Below are 18,207 nucleotides of genomic sequence, written 5' to 3'. Positions count from 1 at the left end.
CACATAGGCTACTTTACAAACCAAACTGCCTCTATGCGCGGGCCTCTAGTTTAACAGTGGTCAAAGCGCTACAAGAACAACTCTGCATTGTGTCCGCTACAAGTTTTCTGTTTTTAAGTCCCAGAAGGCGAATCTAGGTGCAAAAAGCAGGGTACCGCTGGTTGAAGTGAGTGGGTACAAATTAACTCTTCAAAGACTGCTGAAAGAGACATGGGTAAGAGGCGTCTTCCTGTGCCTTGTTTGCTCACCCCTTCCGCTCTGAGATCGCAGGTCCTTGCCTCTACATTTAAAGATAAAATCAAACAAATCCAATCAAAACTCTCATAACCCATGCACTTGTGTTTCTGTGTGTGGTACTTTGTGTCAATTAAAAGGTGTGTGCTAGGACAAGTAGTATTCCCCTTGGGCACTGAGCTGAAGGTTGCACCATGATTTTCAGTATGCTCCCTTCCTGTTTATCATTACATTTTTCTGTGACCGATGTCGCTCCGAGCTCCGTTACTGTTTCTGAGCACTTCACTCATGCTCTAGTGTGTTTCAGATTTCTTACAAATGTCTGCTCTGTTTTCTTGGTGCTTGGCGAGATGGAACATTTTGTGTGCACTCCTGCCTGCACAAACCATTTTTTATTTATTTATTTTTAAATCGTACTTCCAAACATGTCATCAGACGGTCTGGCACTAAGTGCATTTTTATTTGTGGGTGTCTATTTCTTTTTTTGTTATACGAGCATACTTCAGTAGCCCGGTCTGCACTTCTGACCTGTGTTTAATTTTGAGGGTGGTACTTACAGGAATAGTTTACCCAGCAAGTTTATAAGGTGCATTGTAAATCACGAAGAGCACTGTTGGAATTCAGTGGTGTGTGTGAGACATCTGGTTGGTGGTGAGCGGCCCCAAGTTGGGACAAAGGGTAGCATCGGTTAATCGCAAATGAGACTCCTTTCACGCCCTTTTTTCGTTTGATGAAAGGGCGTCCCTACTTTCTACTAACAAGCCAGTCTGTGTGTGTGTGGCTCTGTGTGGATAGATTTTTTTCTAGGTGGCTCTATGTGTGGGTGGCTCTGTCTGTGTGAGGGTGGCTCTGTGTAGGTGACTGTGTGTGTGTGGGTGTGAATGACTGTGTGTGTGGCTCTGTGTGGGTGTAAATGCAATAGGTCATGCATATGGGAGCGATTAAGCTATTGGCATTGTAAATGACAATGCCATTTATTTAACGATTAAGCTATTGGCAATGTAAATGACAATGCTATTTATTTATGATTAAAAAAATCAAAAAAATCATGAGCAATGCCAATAGCTCTACCTTTAATAATGCCGAGACCATTGTATTGTAAATGCTTGTTTTTATCAACAGCTTTCTTCCACCTCCAACCGTGGCATTCTCCGATCTTCCTCCTTCCTCCTCGCGGGTGATTCAACACACTGATGTCATGGAGTTCCTTCTCCTTATTGGGCCTTGTGCGTCCACGTCATTAGGGGGTTGGTCTTCTCGAGCAGAGCTTCCACAGTTGAAGGCGCCGCTTTGAAAATACGCTGTTGTCTCCTGCATGGGAGAGGGGGACGTATTCCAATCGTTCTGCTGTAAGTAGGCAAGAGGGGCGGGCGGGGTGTCACAATCCACCAGTCAGTGTTTAGTTCATCGTCCGCCCCAGACAACCCCTCTTCATTACAACAAGGTAATACAAGAAACTATCCACCAAGCTATGGATTGTTTTGAGTTCGCTAGACCTTGTTTCATAGATCCATAGTGTTGAGTTGGTGATTTTCAGTATGCAGTGATAGCTGCTAAGTGAACTCAGATAGAGGACAATTGAAGGCCTGACTTGGCGAGATGCAATAAGTAAGGTAGGAGATATTCTCCTGTACTGTGACATGATCATAGTTCTTTGCGCAACACCATATACAGAAGCATATGTTGAAGAAAGTGTTCCGGGGTCTGCACAGGCAGCACAAAATTGTTCAAGGTTTATGACACAATGAAGATTCCTACGATGCACAACTGTGTCTACAAGTAAGCAGCTTTTCTTCTGAAACTGATAATGAAACTGCATTCCAGGGCTTTAGAACTGAACTACCGTCAAGTAAGCTGAGCGATGCTGTCCGCATCCTTACATGGAAAATTGCTCATTGCTTGGAACACAGAGACCTTATTGATCCCTTCTTTTCATTTCACCTCCTTTTATTTAAATAAACCATATAAAATAAAATTAATTGTTTTGACTTACTTTGCTTCAAAATATTTGACTGTCTAACAAGCTTAGGAAGCAGAGGGTGTTATGTAGCTTAGATTTAGCTTCATTTTAGCTTTTCATTTGAATTTAGCAATGTTCTCTTACTGTGGTTTACACATGTTTTCCCTATTGCGAGAATATGCTATGCACTCATTTTTTTCAGATAGACATTGTCGCCTTTTAGTCTGCACATTTAGCTCTAGGGCGCACGACTCAGAAAACTATGCATTGTTCTATTTTCTGTGCTAGTATGAGACAACTGTTCTGCTTCAGTCTAATTAAAACATTGTTCTGCACCACTGGTCCAGTGTGATAAGTTTGCCATTTTATTATAAAACCAACATCCATGCTGAAGTCGGTAAGAGTTGCACTTCCTGCTGGAGTCATAATGGAACGCCGCTGCGAGCTGTGACTGATATGCAAGTCCGCTGTCCTGACCTTCATCCTGAGAAGGAAGATAACTGCACGAGAAGAATTGTGCAGGCTTGCACACTCAAAACAGGGTGCATTTGTTAATGCACTAAGGCCGTCTTCATGACATACAGTACCTAAGTATGGGGTCAGGCAATTCAAATAGGCCTGGCAGATGGGTACTGCTGACATGCTCTCTCTTTAGCATAAAGATAGTAGTGATGGATAGGAGTGATCTTAGTAACATTATGAACAATTAACATGTTTGAATTGTTTGTGTTTTCACTGTTCTAATTAATATTATAACTGATGTGTCTCATCTTTTTGATAATCACAGTTCATGTTTCATTTACAAAGATTAGAGCTTTTCAATAAACATTTGAAAATTCATTATCATATCTTTCCCTTGTGACACTTTGGGCATGCAAAAGTGACAAACAAAAGGGTAGATCTATTCCCATGATTTCCTTAGGAATTTTATAGTCATGTCCGAGGTTGCTGACAACACCTATAACTCTATAATTTAGGAGTTTAGATGCAGTACTATGAGCTAGCCAAACAGACCAACATTTACTCCTGATATAAGAAGACTCAGGGTCTGATTTAGATCTTGGTGGATGAGATACTCTGTCACAATTGTGCCTGCTGTATAACAAATGCCATACGATATATTGCACTTGTAATTCTGCGGATAGGATATCCGTCATGTTTGTGATGAGGTATCCAATTCCTCAGTCTCTGTATTATGAAGTTTTGTTGTTCGAAGTACATAGTCCCACTAGATTTGTAGGACCCATATAACAAGGGTGTCCACCTACAATTAACTTTGGTGGCACTAGTGCATGAAAACTAGTGAATGAGAATTTTGTAGAATCGCTGCAGGTGTGACAGTATTTGAGTTCCAGTGTCCTGGTGATGAGAATTGTCAGTGAGGTCAGAACTTGAATTTGTTTTTGTTAATATGGCCCAATCAGTTTTTTTTCAGTTTACTCAACTGACCTCATCACTGCCAAGGTTTGCCCCTTTACAGTCAAAGTCCAACATAAAAGGACTGCCCGCTTGTTATTTATTTTATAATGGACAAAGCTAACTCCATCTACAGAGGACTCGCGCACTTCTCAATTCGCTGGCTAACTCAGTTTCAGAATGCTGCATTGCATCTTGATGGAGAAATGTATTGATTTCTCTACATGACGTATAAATACATCTGATGACAGCATGGCTTATAAATGGACTGAATGGACAGCCCAACAGTCTGAGGGATAAGATATCACCATGCACCCTAATCAACAAACTTAGATCAAATCCTGGGATTACTGGAGCTTCAGTGCAATAGATGTCACATGAAAAATAACTAAAGGTTCTCAGTACTTCACTCCAAACTACAGAACTCACTGACTACAGGGGTCAGGACGTAAGCTTCAATTGTTGGTTTTAGGATGGCATTAAAAATCTATCACTTGCCTAGCATTTTGGTGCAGTAGACATAGTGACTTGCTTAGTGAATAATCAGAGATACGTTTTTCCAATCTTTCATTAGAGAAGACACCTAGGGGCTTTGAAGTTTTAGGTGTATACCTTATAAATAAAATAATACACAAACAACTCTTTAGAATATGGAAAATATAATGATAAGGTTGTCAACAAAGATTTGGATAAATTGGTGATTTGGGTTACTGACAGCATCAGTCAAGCTCGTAGTTTACTCTCTTGCGTCATCAGCAACAGATGTACAGGGATTCTGAGTTCTGCATATGTGGATGATGTTCGACGGAGACTTGAAATATATCAGATGCTATGCTGTATTCATGTGCCCAGGTGTAGATGATAGAGGCAGGAGTTCCTCGAAATTCTGTTGACCAAACAAGTAAGAATGTTTAATGGCAGTGTGGATGGAGGAAGACCTTTCAAATGTGTTTGAGTCTCTGCCCACTCAGAAACACTTTTTGATGATAACTTCATAACTATCCACACATTCCTTGTTATACCTAGTTTGGGTTTGTCATGCTGGGCAGGTAAAATGGGACACCACAGGTCTGGTTGCTAAAGTTATTTATTGTTTTAGGTTAAACACAAGTGCTATAACGCTGTCCAGGCGGCGTCTTCTTCTGGGGGATCGAGCCTTCTCCTCCTTGTTGTCTCTCCCGGGCGTAGGTCATCAGTGCACATAAGAATATGTGGCGAGGGAGAAAACAAAAAGATGCACTACTGTTAGTGCCAGGTTCTGTTTGTATTGGTGGGGAAAGGGTGTTAGGGAAGAATCCACCCAGTCGGCTCTAAAGACAGGGCAGGGAAGGGGCCATCACCAAAAGGAACAGGGAAGTACACAGCACGCTGCCCTCCCGTTTCTAGTGGGGACTTGCTCTATCAGCTTTCCTGCCTCGCTGAGGTATCGTTTCAGCCCTCCCAGTTCCCCGAAAGCGGACAGGCACCTGTTCTAGCCACGATCCTCCGGGAACGTGGCTGGGTGTCACGTGTTGCAGTTGGCCTCCTGGCCTCCCCTCGGTTGCTGCCTCGATGGTGCTTAGGGATCCTGCTCCTCCCGTCATTTCTCGCTCTCCGTCTCACTTCCGATCTTCCGCACTTGGCCTTCTTCCTCCTCCTCGCGCCAGAAACGCTCTGTATCCCCACCCCCAAGGGGCGGGGCTGCAGTCCTCCTCGTCCACGAGGTTAAAGGGCCAGCTAGGCGGATTGTAGGAAACCTCGTGCTCTTGACGATGCGTATGCGAGTCTGGCAGCTGAAAGGGAGAAAAAAGGGGCAGGTCCGTGAGGCAGGCAAGGCCGTCCAGTGTTCGTGCGGACAGGAACCCAACACACCCCACCACTAGAGTCTTCCCGTTTGGGGATGATAGGGACTCGTGAGAGGAAGTCAGTGTTGGAATTGTGCACCCCCTTATGGTGCCGGACATCAAAGGCATAGGGCTAGAGGGACAGAAACCAGTGCATCACATGGGGGTTGTTACCCTTGTTTCTGCTCATCGAGACCAGGGGAGCATGGTCGGTGTACAAGATGGATCAGCTCCCTTCCAAGTAATACATGAGCTTCTCCACGGCCCATTTAACTGCCAGGCACTCCTTCTCCAGAACGGGATAATGTTGTTCCTGAGGGAAGAGTTTCCTGCTAATGAACAGGACGGGTCTCTCCAGTACGTCCTTCGAGGGCTGTGACAGCACAGCTCCAATGCTGACATCAGAGGCATCAGTCTGTAAGATAAAAGGACAACTGTAGTCCGGGGAAATCAGAACAGGGCTGCTGGTAATTGCCGCCTTCAGCTTCCTGAAAGCCTCTAGGACCGAGATGGAAGGAGAGGCCAGGGCATGTTTAGGGGTATCCTTCTTTAGTAGGTCGGTAAGGGGGGGGGGGGCTATTTCGAAATACTGAGGGATCAATCTTCTATAGTATCCTAGGAGGCCTAAAAATGTTCTCACTTCTTTCTTGGTAGTGGGAAGGGGAGTTTTAGTGATGGCCTTTATCTTTTCCTCCTGGGGTTCTATGCACCTGTCCCCCAGTAGGTAACCCAGATATTTCACTTTATGAAATCCCACTGGGACTTTCAGGCATTTATGTGTAGGTCTGCGTTCTGCATTTCACAGAATATCTGATGACAGTGTTCAAGGTGTTTCTCCCATGTGGGGCTAAAGATGACAATGTCATCCAGATAGGCCGATGAATATGCGTGATGGGACTGCAGAACCCTGTTTATCAGCCTTTGGAAGGTTGCGTGAGCCCCATCAAGACCATAGGGCAGGACAGTAAACTCTAAAAGACCGTTGGGGGTATAAAAGGAGGTCTTTTCTTGGTCAGTATCCTTTGGTAAGTTCGACGGTGGAAATAAAGCGGGCGTCTCCCAGTCTTTCTATGAGTTCATCCACATGGGGGAGTGGATAGGCATTGAGTTTAGATATAGCGTTCACCTGGTGGAAACCTATGCAGAGCCAGACGGATCCATCGGGTTTTGGAACCAACACAATGGGGAATTTCCACTCACTCTGTGGTGGATGGATCACCCCCATCTCTTTTTGACCTCGCTATAAACGGCCTCATGTCGTGCGGCTGGTATTCCATAAGGCCGTTGTCGGACCACCTTTCCAGGAAGTGTCTCTATGCAGTGCTCTACCAGGGTAGTCCTACCGGGGAGGTCAGGAAAAAGGGGAGTAAAGGTCTCTAGTAAGTCTAACAGACCCGTTTGTTGTTCAGGGCTTAGTTCCTCATTGACCACGACATTTCCCAGGGTAGATGAGTCTTCTTTAAGGGGCAAAGCCAAGTGTAGGCTATGGGGGGCTGGCCTACCCACTTCTTTAGTAGGTGGATGTGATATGTCTGAAATTTATTGGGGCCGAGCTGGAGTCGATAGCTGGTCTTACCTATTGTAGCCACTACTTTAAAGGGACCCTTCCACTCGTTTTTAACTTTGGCAAGGGAGGTAGGCAGGAGCACAAGCACCCAATCATTGACTTGTAATGGTCTCCATTTTTTCCTTTTATCGTAAAATTGTTTTTAGAGTTTTTGACTTCTCTCTAGGTTAGTATGGGCTAGGTCCCGCAGTTTCCCTATCAGTGACTGAAGATGTCAGGTGTAGTCGAAGTTACAGTCGGTACAGAATGCGGCTGCCAGGACTCTTTTAAACATCCCTCGCCGCCAGCCTACTACCCTTGCCATCCGCCAGCTTCATTGGCTCAGAGTAGAGAGCCGTATTAAGTTCAAGGCCCTCTGCATTGCCTACAAGGCAGTGCATGGCACAGGACCTAAATTCCTGACTGAGGCACTCCAGCTGTACACCCCCAAAAGACTGTTGAGATCTGCCAACACTTGCCTTCTTCCTGTACCTCGCACTAGAACGGCAACTTGGGGAGACCGTCGCTTTTTAGTGGCCACACCAAAACTCTGGAACCTTCTTCCATTAAATATCAAAAATGCCCCTAACCTGATGAGCTTCCGGAGGCTCGTAAAGACATGGCTGTTTGACCAGTGAACTCTATTATTATGGTCCTGCTAGCTCACACATGCGCCGAGACACCCCAGGGTATTTGTTTGCGCAATAAAAATCTCAAAAATAAATAAATAAATAAAATAAATAGTCAAGGAGTTCGCTTAAGCGTTCCGTTTTATCGTTCAACCAGGCCATTGGTCTGTGGATAATAGGCAGAGGTCTTGATGTGTTTTACATCCAACATCCTACAAACCTGCATCATGAGTTTCAATACAAAGGGGGTGCCTTGGTCAGTCAGGATCTGATGAAAGAATCTGACGTGCAAGAAATATTCAAGCAGTTTGTCTGCTATATTAGCGGCGGTCGGTGCTCTGAGAGGGAAAGCCTCCGGAAATTGGGTTCAAAAGTCCACAAGAACAAAGACATACTTGAACCCTTTTGTTGACTTTGGTAAAGGACCGATTAGTTCCATGCCTACCCTTTCAAAGGGTTTGCCCATAATGGGTAACGGTTGAAGAGGAACTAGAGGGGGCCGGTAAGGTTTTTTCTTTTGGAATACCGGGCATTCTTGGCAGTATATTTTTATGTGTGCATATATACCCGACCAGCAAAAAAAACATAGAAAGTTTTGTGTGGTCTTTAGGGCACCTGAATGACCGGCTAATAGGTAGGAGTGAACAAAGAAAAGTATCTGTTCACCGAAGTCCTTGGGAACCAATAGCTGAGGATTCTCGTCCAGCTCGCCCACTCTATACAGGAGGCCATTGGTTATTTGGAAACGGGGATAGGATTGAACGGGTCTAGTCTGAGAGACACAGACTTCCTGCCAAGCGTGGGATAATGTAGCATTGTTGTCTTGGGCCCAAGCGGAAGTCCATGTTGGTCTGCCAAGGTTCCTGGGATAAGAGGAATATTGCCCTTGGGGTGGTGTATGTGGGGTGGTTGTCTTGTACTTTGTTCAGAAATAGAGACAGGAAGTTGGGGTTGTCTGTACCCAGAATACATTCCTCTGGCAGGGAGGAAAGAATACCCACTGTGACAATGGAGAAAGAACCACCGGGACATTTCAGGGATCCTCGGGCTGTGGGATAAGAACGGACATCCCCATGAACACAGCGTATTAGGAACTATTTCCCCAGAACCACCTGACTGGGTCTGACAAATCTACTCTTGATTAGCGACTGTCGACAACCTGAATCAAGAAGGGCAGTAACGGGGGATCCGTTACCAGTCAAACTTTCGTAAAAGCAGGTCCCCATTTCCTCCGTATACATTAGATTTTCTAGGAACATAGCTGATGTCCATGGGCTCGTCCGTTTTTTTCCGTGGGCGGGCCCGTGCTATGTGGTCCCACTCGCCGCAGTCAAAACACTGAGGACCATGGTGTAGGGTGGCTTCTGGCTTGTGGACCTGTACTCTTTTGGTTTCTTTAATAGGCCTGAGAGCCTTACTGGGGGCAGGTATGGTTTGGTGGATTTTCTGGTTCCCAGGAGGCAACACAGGGCTGAGCATGTGAGAAAGAAGTGGCCATGTCAACAGCCTGCTCCGCAGTGAGGTTGGCATGCTGTCTCAACTAACGTTGGGTAGAATAGGTGTCCTCTTTGGTACGGTCATTGGGTCTGAGCCACATGTCAGCGCTGAGTTTCAATTTAAAGTAAAGAGTCTTGGGATTGTCTCCCGGAGCACCCTTCTTCCTCCTGAAGCAGAGTCTGTAGGCCTCCGCATCCATGCCCAGGTGGTCTAACATGATGCCTTTACCTCCTCATACGGCGTGAATCCCACGGCGTTTGCGACCTGAAAGGCCGCCTGAGCTTCACCTGACAGCAGGGGGGCGAGAAAGAAATGCCATTTCACTATGGGCCACCCCGCGGCTCTGGCTGCCCTCTCAAAGTTCAATAGGAATGCATCCGGGTCCTCGCCAGGATTATATTTTTGTAAAGAGACGTTGGGCGCAGCTCCAAAACCCCTGGCTGGTTTGGGACCTACTACTTCCTGGGGTGGTTCCTCCTCTGCTCTTCGATAGACATCTATCTGGGACTTCATTAGGTCTTTAAAGGTCTCGCGATCAGCTTGGGCGGAGTTCATCTGTTGCTCCACCGCCCATTCCAACTTCTTCTGCCCCTCAACGATGTGCTGTATTATTGCTTCCATTCTCCACCACTTGTCACGCTGGGCAGGTAAAATGGGACACCACAGGTCTGGTTGCTAAAGTTATTTATTGCGAGTCAGGCAGCTGAAAGGAAGACAGGCAAGGCCGTCCAGGGTTCGTTGGGACAGGAGCCCAACAGGGTTCATCAAACAAAACAAAAGAATCATATATTAAATCATATTCCAAAACGGTGCCACCTCGAATGTGGGATGGGGAATTCTGGGTAGTTGAGAACTGCAATATATAGGTCATATTGCAATGGCCAGATTATATAGAACAATAATCCTGTTTCTTGTCCTCCTTATTTACGCAGTGGACCATATGCTAGTAATATCTGGATAAGTCTCTGAAGAGAAGCCCATCTCTGCAGATTTTGCAGAGTTGAAGTTGAATGGCATGTGTTTTTATGTAAAGTAACGGAGAAGCTTCAATGGAAGAAAATTGAGAAACCTCATACTAGAATGTTTTCAACTTCACGGAACAAGAGAAATGTTGTAATACACGAAGAAGCATTCAAATTATTATGGTGTCACACCTGTTTAGGAGATTCCATAGCCGGAAGGGGTTAATGGGCAAAAGCCCATGTGGTTGAGAACTTTTTCAACTGCTGTCCTGGGGCCTAAGCTAGTCTCATTACTGAGAACCCATCTCACTCCTTCCGTTTCCGGCCAAAGTCATCGAGAAGACCGTCAACAAACAGCTTACCGCCTTCCTTGAGACGAACAGATCCCTCGACCCCTCGCCGTCCGGATTTCGGCCAACCACAGCACCGAGACCGCCCTCATCGCCGCCACCGACGACATCAGAACCCTGATCGACAACGGGGAAACAGCGGCCCTCATCCTCCTGGACCTCTCCGCAGCATTCGACACCGTCTGCCACCGCACCCTAGTGAAGCGCCTCAGCAACGTCGGAATCCGAGAGAAAGAGCTGGAGTGGATCATCTCGTTCCTCACCGGAAGAACCCAGAGAGTCCGCCTCCCTCCGTTCAGATCCGAGGCCACCGAAGTCATCTGCGGCGTACCACAAGGATCTTCACTCAGCCCAATCCTCTTCAACGTCTACATGAGCCCCCTCGCTGCCATCGCACGCCAGCACAACCTCAACATCATCTCCTACGCCGACGACACCCAACTCATCCTCTCCCTCACCAACGACCCCGCCACCGCCAGAGCCAACCTACACAAAGGGATGAAAGACGTCGCCGACTGGATGAGAAACAGCCGCCTTAAACTGAACTCAGACAAGACGGAAGTCCTCATCCTGGGATCATCACCCTCCGCCTGGGACGACTCCTGGTGGTCCCCGGCCCTGGGCACCGCTCCCAAACCAACAGACCACGCACGAAACCTGGGCTTCATCCTGGACTCCTCCCTGTCAATGACCAGACAAGTCAACGCTGTCTCATCCTCGTGCTTCAACACCCTGCGCATGCTCCGCAAGATCTTCAGATGGATCCCCACGGAAACCAGGAAGACCGTCACCCAGGCACTCGTCACCAGCCGACTAGACTACGGGAACACCCTCTACGCCGGAACCACAGCCAAGCTTAAAAAAAGACTCCAACGCATCCAGAACGCCTCCGCACGACTCATCCTCAACATCCCCCGACACAGCCACATCACCGGACACCTGAGAGACCTGCACTGGCTCCCCGTCAGCAAGAGAATCACGTTCAGACTCCTCACCCACGCACACAAGGCTCTCCACAACCTGGGCCCCAAGTACCTCAACGACCGCATGACCTTCTACACGCCCACCCGCCAGTTACGATCTACCAGCCACGCACTCGCCACTGTACCACGCATCCGCAGAGCCACCGCCGGAGGAAGATCCTTCTCCTACCTGGCAGCCAAGACTTGGAACTCCCTCCCCACCCACCTTCGGCGAACCCAAGACCATCTCTCCTTCAGGAAACAGCTCAAGACCTGGCTGTTCGAGCAGTAACCTACCCCTCCCCCAGCGCCTTGAGACCCTCCCGGGTGAGTAGCGCGCTATACAAATGCCGTGATTGATTGATTGATTGATTGATTGATTGATTGATTGATTGATTGATTGAGAACCTAATACCAAGTACACCCTTCTTCACTTAACTCTCATGGTAGTGAGCTGAAACTTCTAACACATTTTTAAGAGGTAGTGTGGTAGTAGAGACTCAGAACTTAACAATCACACAATAGAATGTGTTAAAGACTGATAAGTCTAAGACTTTATCAATATAAAAATGGGAAGGTACATTATTACACAAACTACATAATGCAACACAAATAGGTGGTGTGAGGTGCGACGGGCAATACAATAATGAGCTACTTAGACAAATGACAGTTGCAGGCTCACATGGAGAACTGCAAGCAGATTGTAGGTCTGGGAACCACAGTTCAGTCTCTTAATGGTAGCCGGGTTCTTAGCGGTTAGAAATAAGACCCTCAGTTTTTGTTCCAGGCCCCATGTGTCTCTGCCAGTGTTCAGTTAGCACTTACCTCCTATGGCACAGCAGGACCCGACGAAAAATCATTGCTGAGTTAGCCGTGTGTGGACCCCCTATTCTCTCTGTGCTGCCAGTGGAGCTGCATAAGCAATGGTCATTCTGCAGGGGTGTCTACAATCTCCAGGGGTGCAATTCACGCCCAGTCACAACCCTGTCACCCAGACAGTGATGAGAGAGTGAAGAAACAAACTTCAAAGACAGTAGAAAGGTTCAGGTATGTTATATTAAACACAGACCAGCTACTGACTCACCTTCATAGGTCACTGCAGACCTTTTGCTCAGCAGGCTTCCTTCTGCACAGGTGCCTGCCACTCCCCATTGTCAGCAGGCCAGGTATACTCCTTTCCAAGGTAGATCCTTAGCTCTCTTCCAGCAAGTTGTTGCAGACTTTCAGGTGATGTTTCTTGGGAGACTGAGGTCTGGATCACAAAACATTTTGACTGGCTCCATTTCATGTCTGTGGGGGTAAATGAAGGCAGTGATTCCTCCAAACACCTTTTACCACAGTATTATGAAAGCGAGATTCTGGAGCTGCTAACATCTACAAGAACGTTTGTACACATTTGGTGTGTCACATTTTCTATTGGTGCTGATGTGTTCTGTTTTTTTTGTGCTGAAATATTGCAAATTATTATTGTTGTGTTGTAATGTGGGTGTGGTGGTGTTTTTATTTAGACTGTTTTGATGTGACATGTTATGTCTTAATTGTGTTTTACATTGCTGTATGCATACTATTTTGATAAGATCTGTTGTTTACTTCACATTTGTCAACAGAAGCAGCTATATTTCCATCCAAAAGAGGCACACGACTTGAAAGTTCTTGTGACAAGCGATTATTTATCACTGTCAAAAGTGGTAAAATAGTGCTGCTCTTGCTCTTCAAGTACTTAAGGCACCAGCCAGGCCAAAATTGTGGCAGAGATGGCATTTTAACTCTCTTTATGTAATACTAGCAGCCCGCCCCGGCGTTGCCCGGGGCAGAAGGGGGCTGGGGGCAGCATTTTGGGCTTTTGTTCAGTCCCGGCCGGGTCCCCGTCCGCCTGCCCTGACATTGCCTAGACTGCCTCCCGCCCCCCACCCGCCTGCCTTCCGCCCGCCTGCATTCTGCCCGCTTGCCTCCCGCCCGCCTGCCTCCCGCCTCTGCCTTACCTGAGCCACGCTCCGGACTTCACCGCCACTCCCGACATTAGCCGGACCGCCTCCCACCTCCCGCCTCCCGCCTCGCCTTAGTTGAGCCGCCGCTCCTCCCCGAGCTCCGGACTTCACCGCCACTCCTCGCCGCTCGTCACCGCTCCTCCCCGCCTGTCGTCATCACGCACGTGTAGGTCGCGGTCAGCGCTACGTCGCGGTCGGCGCTAGTTTTAGGGGACTACTTTGTTTGTAAATTTTACTTTTTTAATTTACGTTTTATTTTTATTTTATGTCGCCTATGTCCATCTACACACCCCGAGGATTCCAACAATGTATTGGGTGTGTGGATTGGCGCTGTGGTTCCCGAGTTTACCTTGCCAAAAGGTTTCTGTTCTCTCTTTATACTAGTAGTATAGATGTCCCTTCATGTCAGAAACACTAGACCTCAATCACAGCAGTTTCCCTGTCACTCTGCAGACAGTCACTTCTTTGGTCAATGAGAAATCCTGGAAATATTTGAGGAAGTTTCAAACTCTCTTTTATAGTTCTTTTGCAGATGAGGCCTTTTGAGACCACTGTAATTGTTCTGGAACCGGTTTGAGGTGGTTTGTCCAAGTACATATATCACTCTTCTCCATAGCAAATGCAGTCTTTGTCTTTAGGGGATGGTCCCTCAGCAGGTATTGATGAGGGTTGTTTTCAGGTAGAGCACCCATAAAAGTTCACAGTGACGACTGAAACCCTCACATCTAACATCCATTACCTTTTTGAACATCACCTCTGTGAGAGACAAAAGCAGGCCCAGACAAGATGGTTATCCTGCACTTACAAAGAAGGGCTCTGTCTTCACCTTAGTGTAGGTCCCACCTTTTCTTATGAGAGTGCTCAGCAAGGAACAAGAGGAAGGCCACTGTAGAAATATCACTGCTGCATTTCTATAGGGAGCCCTATCTACATCCTCCCACAGTTCAATGTCTGACACTTCACAACATTTCCAGGAGTGTCTCCAATACACTTTGCTTAGTGTGAAGAGGTGTCTGGGTGTGGGTGATGTGCAACTTGCTCCAAAGCCAGTCTTTTTCTACTCCTAAACCCCAAAATGATTCTGAAGGGTGCTGCCAGTGGTGGCTGCTCCATTTGGGAATAGGAGCACCGCCACCCCGCCACCCCGCCACCCCGCCACCACAGTACATAAAACAATGATAAAACGGGGTTTAAACCTGTTTTATTATTGTTTTATTTTAACCCCCAGAACTCTGATGAGTCTTGGGGGTCAGTCCAGGGGATAACAGCTGGTGGAGGAGTGGTGGGCACTCCCTTCACTGTGGATGAGGTGTTTGGCCGGCAGTGACGGCCGGTAGGTTTTGGAGGGAGGCGGCGGATGAGAAACACTCTCACGCACACATACACAGCACTCAAAGCAATGTATTCACACACACACACACACGCAAACACATCCATTCACAACACTCTTCACCAAACACTCATACATACACGCATGCACCAAACAGTTTAAAAGAAAAACACTTACCTGCAGCCAGCTCTGCCTCTGAGGTTCCAGGAGGCTTGGCACAGCTGCCTTCCCTCATTGGCTGACCTAAGGTCAGCCAATGAGGGAAGGCAGCAGTCCCAACGTCATCACAGAGTGGGATAGGGTCAGTGAGACTGCTGACCCCACCCGACTTTGTGATGAAGTGGCACTGATTGACACTCGACCCTGGGCGCTTCAGGGCTTAAAACTGAAGCCCACTGGTGCGAGGGAATCACTGATGCTACCCATTGTCACTGAGAGAAGGGCCTCATTGACCTTTGCTAAGCTGATGACCTCACACCCACAGGAGCTGTGACTTTCTCAGCCCAGCAAAGTTCAGCTCAGGCAGGCAGGACCCTGAGCTAAATACGCATGTCTGGCTCCTGGCTGCCTGAACTGAAAGTGAACAGTGTCCGTCAAGCAGCCACAGCCCGAATAGGGCGTGCCACCGGGCGGTGATGTGGGGCGGGCATGGGGCAGGGACGGAGGGTTGTAAAAAGCAGCAAACGGAGGATTTCAGGTAAGTAACAAAAAAAGTAAAAAAAACGAATTTCGTTACGCACGCTGCATCGCCAAATGTAATGCAGCGCGCGCAACAATTATTATATATATTTTTTTCGTTACTTACCTGAAATCCTCAGTTTGGCACGCCCTACACAGGCCATGGCTGCCGTCAGGCTGATCTTTGTGCAGCCTGACAGACACTGTTCATGAGGGGCGAAAGCTGCAGGGGCGTGGCCCCTCAGCCCCAATGGACCGGCCGCTCCTGTTGGCTGGCCGTCTCAGGCCGGCCAAACCCCTCATGCGCACTAAAGCTCTCTCCAGCCTCAGCTGCGTTGCTGTGGCTGGAGAGTGCAGGCGCAGGCTCCCAGACTGCATGGGAGGGAAAGTTACAGACGCTCAGGCCAATCCTGAAGCTGCTCTCATGTGAAAGCAGCTTTAGGATTGGCCACAGGGCAGGCTGGGAGCCTGTGCCCATCCCCAGAAGCAGGAAGATCTGATGCGTGGGAGACGGCAGAGGCCTTAAGGTACGTTTATTTTTTAATTCAAAGAAAGCTTTATTCGGTGTTTGTAAAAAAACTATAAAAGCACATGGAAATATAAAAGCATATCATGCCTTACATACATTTTGTTCAATTAGATGCACTGATTTGCGTGACAATTACTTAATAAATAGATAAATATCAAGAACACGTTAAAAAGCAATTCATACAGTACGTTTAAAAAAGGACCTAAGTAAAAAAATTGTAGTGTACTATTAAATGTAATAATGTACAATATAGTACAGTCATACAAATCATTTGTCATTAGGCCATTGTCCCTCTGCATCTTACAGCGTATTTCAGGAATTTAACAGCTGCATTTATAGTGGGTTCGTCTTGCAACATATACAGTCTGATCAAAGCTGGTTTGCATTGCCTCAAACCCCACAGCTTTAGGATGGGTATCATATGCCTCTTTCTGCCCCACTCGTAATATTTGCAGAAAAAAATGCAATGAATGTTAGACTGAGTGGATAAATCATCACAAGGGGAATTTATTAGTTTGGCAGACCAGTCATTAGGGGCGGGGAATGATATCATCCTGTAGAAACAATCAGTCCTCATCCGTGTAAGTAGAATTCTGTGGTAGCTGGAGAGAGCCTGCGTCAAATAAGGGTGTAGGCCGGGACCATGAAGAATGCGACGGTGAGAAATGATTGTGGACTTATTTCCATCCAGGTACCACCGCCTATCTTCTAGTAACTCGAGGCATGCTTCTTTTAGGGCAGGGCTTTTTTAGTCATTTGTGCACATGAGCTAGGGGTTAGGTAAAATTCTGGATGACCAATAGAATAGAATTTTTTTTTAACATACGTTAGCCACGCAAACTTACTAACAGCTGATTGATTCATACAGTCAAGGATTACTTCCCTGCTAAAAGCTGTGTCCTTCAAGGTCCAAATCTTATGCCACAGCATAACAGGGGTTATCTTTATTATGTCAGTAATATGAGTTCTATCTAATTCTTTATGACATATAGTAGTGGAAGTTGATCTTGGGACTGCTAGCAAGAACCTTAAAAAAGCGTTTTCCACTAATTGTATTTGTGTGCAGTCTGCCATCCCCCAGATGCCAGCACCATATGTCGCAGTAGAGACACATTTCGCTGCATAGATCTTGAGCAGGATATCTATGGGTTTTCCGCCCAGCCTCTTTGCAAATTGTTTTACTGCTCCTATGGTGCGGGAAAAGGCCAGGTTATGAGTAGTGATGGCTGTGGTCCATGTTCCCCTATTGTTAAAAAATATTCCTAAATATGAAAAGGTTTTAGTCAAGCCTATCTTTGTTTGGTTAAGGAAGGTTTTGCAGTCTGTTTTGGGATTATTTTTTGATAAAAGTTTTTCCCACGTTGATCTTCAGTCCTCTAGTACTCATGAAGGTCGAGAATCCAGTTAGGGCCTTCTGGAGGCCCATTTGGGTTCGTGCCATAATCACGGCGTCGTTGGCATATAGTAGTAGTGGAACCGACAAGCCGTTTATTTTAGGATAGTCGACTTCCAGGTCAGTTAAAAAATCTGCCACTTCGTTAATGTATAAATTAAAAAGAAAAGGGGCGAGGATACAGCCCTGTCGGACGCCCTTTTCTATGGGAAACTTTTTAGTACGTTCTCCGTTTTTACCATATCTAACCGCTGCTCCTGCATCTCTATAGAGTTCTTTTATAAAAGTTAAAATATGTGGATCTATCCCCATTTTAGTCAGAGTGTTCCATAGCACTTTGTGATCCAGGCAATCGAAAGCCGAGCTTAAATCGACAAACGCCAGAAACAGGTTCCCTTTTTTTGCTACCATGTATTTTTTCATTATTAGTGTCAAGTTGAGTCCCTGATCGACTGTGCCCAGGCCGCTCTTGAATCCATATTGGAATTTGGAAAGGACCCCATTACATTTTGCCCAGACTTGGAATTTTGTAAGTAAAACTCTACCTGCAACTTTCATCAAGGTATCAAGCAAGGAAATGGGTCGATAGCATTTTGGGTCCTGCCTGTCGCCTTTTTTGAAAATGGGGATTACAATTGCTTTGTGCCATGTGCCAGGGAAGCCTAGTTGACTGTAAGCATTTAATACATTCGTGAGGAGTGGGGCCCAGAGTTCAATGTTTTCTTTATATAGGTCGATGGGAATTCCATCCGGTCCTGGGGCTTTTGAGTTGGCGCTCTCACGAATGGCTTGCTCGACCTCTTGTGGGGAAAAACATATACTGAGTGGAAAGCTATCCAAGGTGGGTATGGCTTCAGGCTGCAGAGCAGTGTCACCATGTTGGGGGGTCACACAGGGATTTGACATTGCT

The sequence above is a fragment of the Lissotriton vulgaris genome, chromosome 12 (genome assembly GCF_964263255.1).
Source record: "Lissotriton vulgaris chromosome 12, aLisVul1.2, whole genome shotgun sequence".
Classification (NCBI taxonomy): domain Eukaryota; kingdom Metazoa; phylum Chordata; class Amphibia; order Caudata; family Salamandridae; genus Lissotriton; species Lissotriton vulgaris.
The sequence above is the reverse complement of the archived record's forward strand: the minus strand, read 5'-3'. Positions refer to the sequence as shown.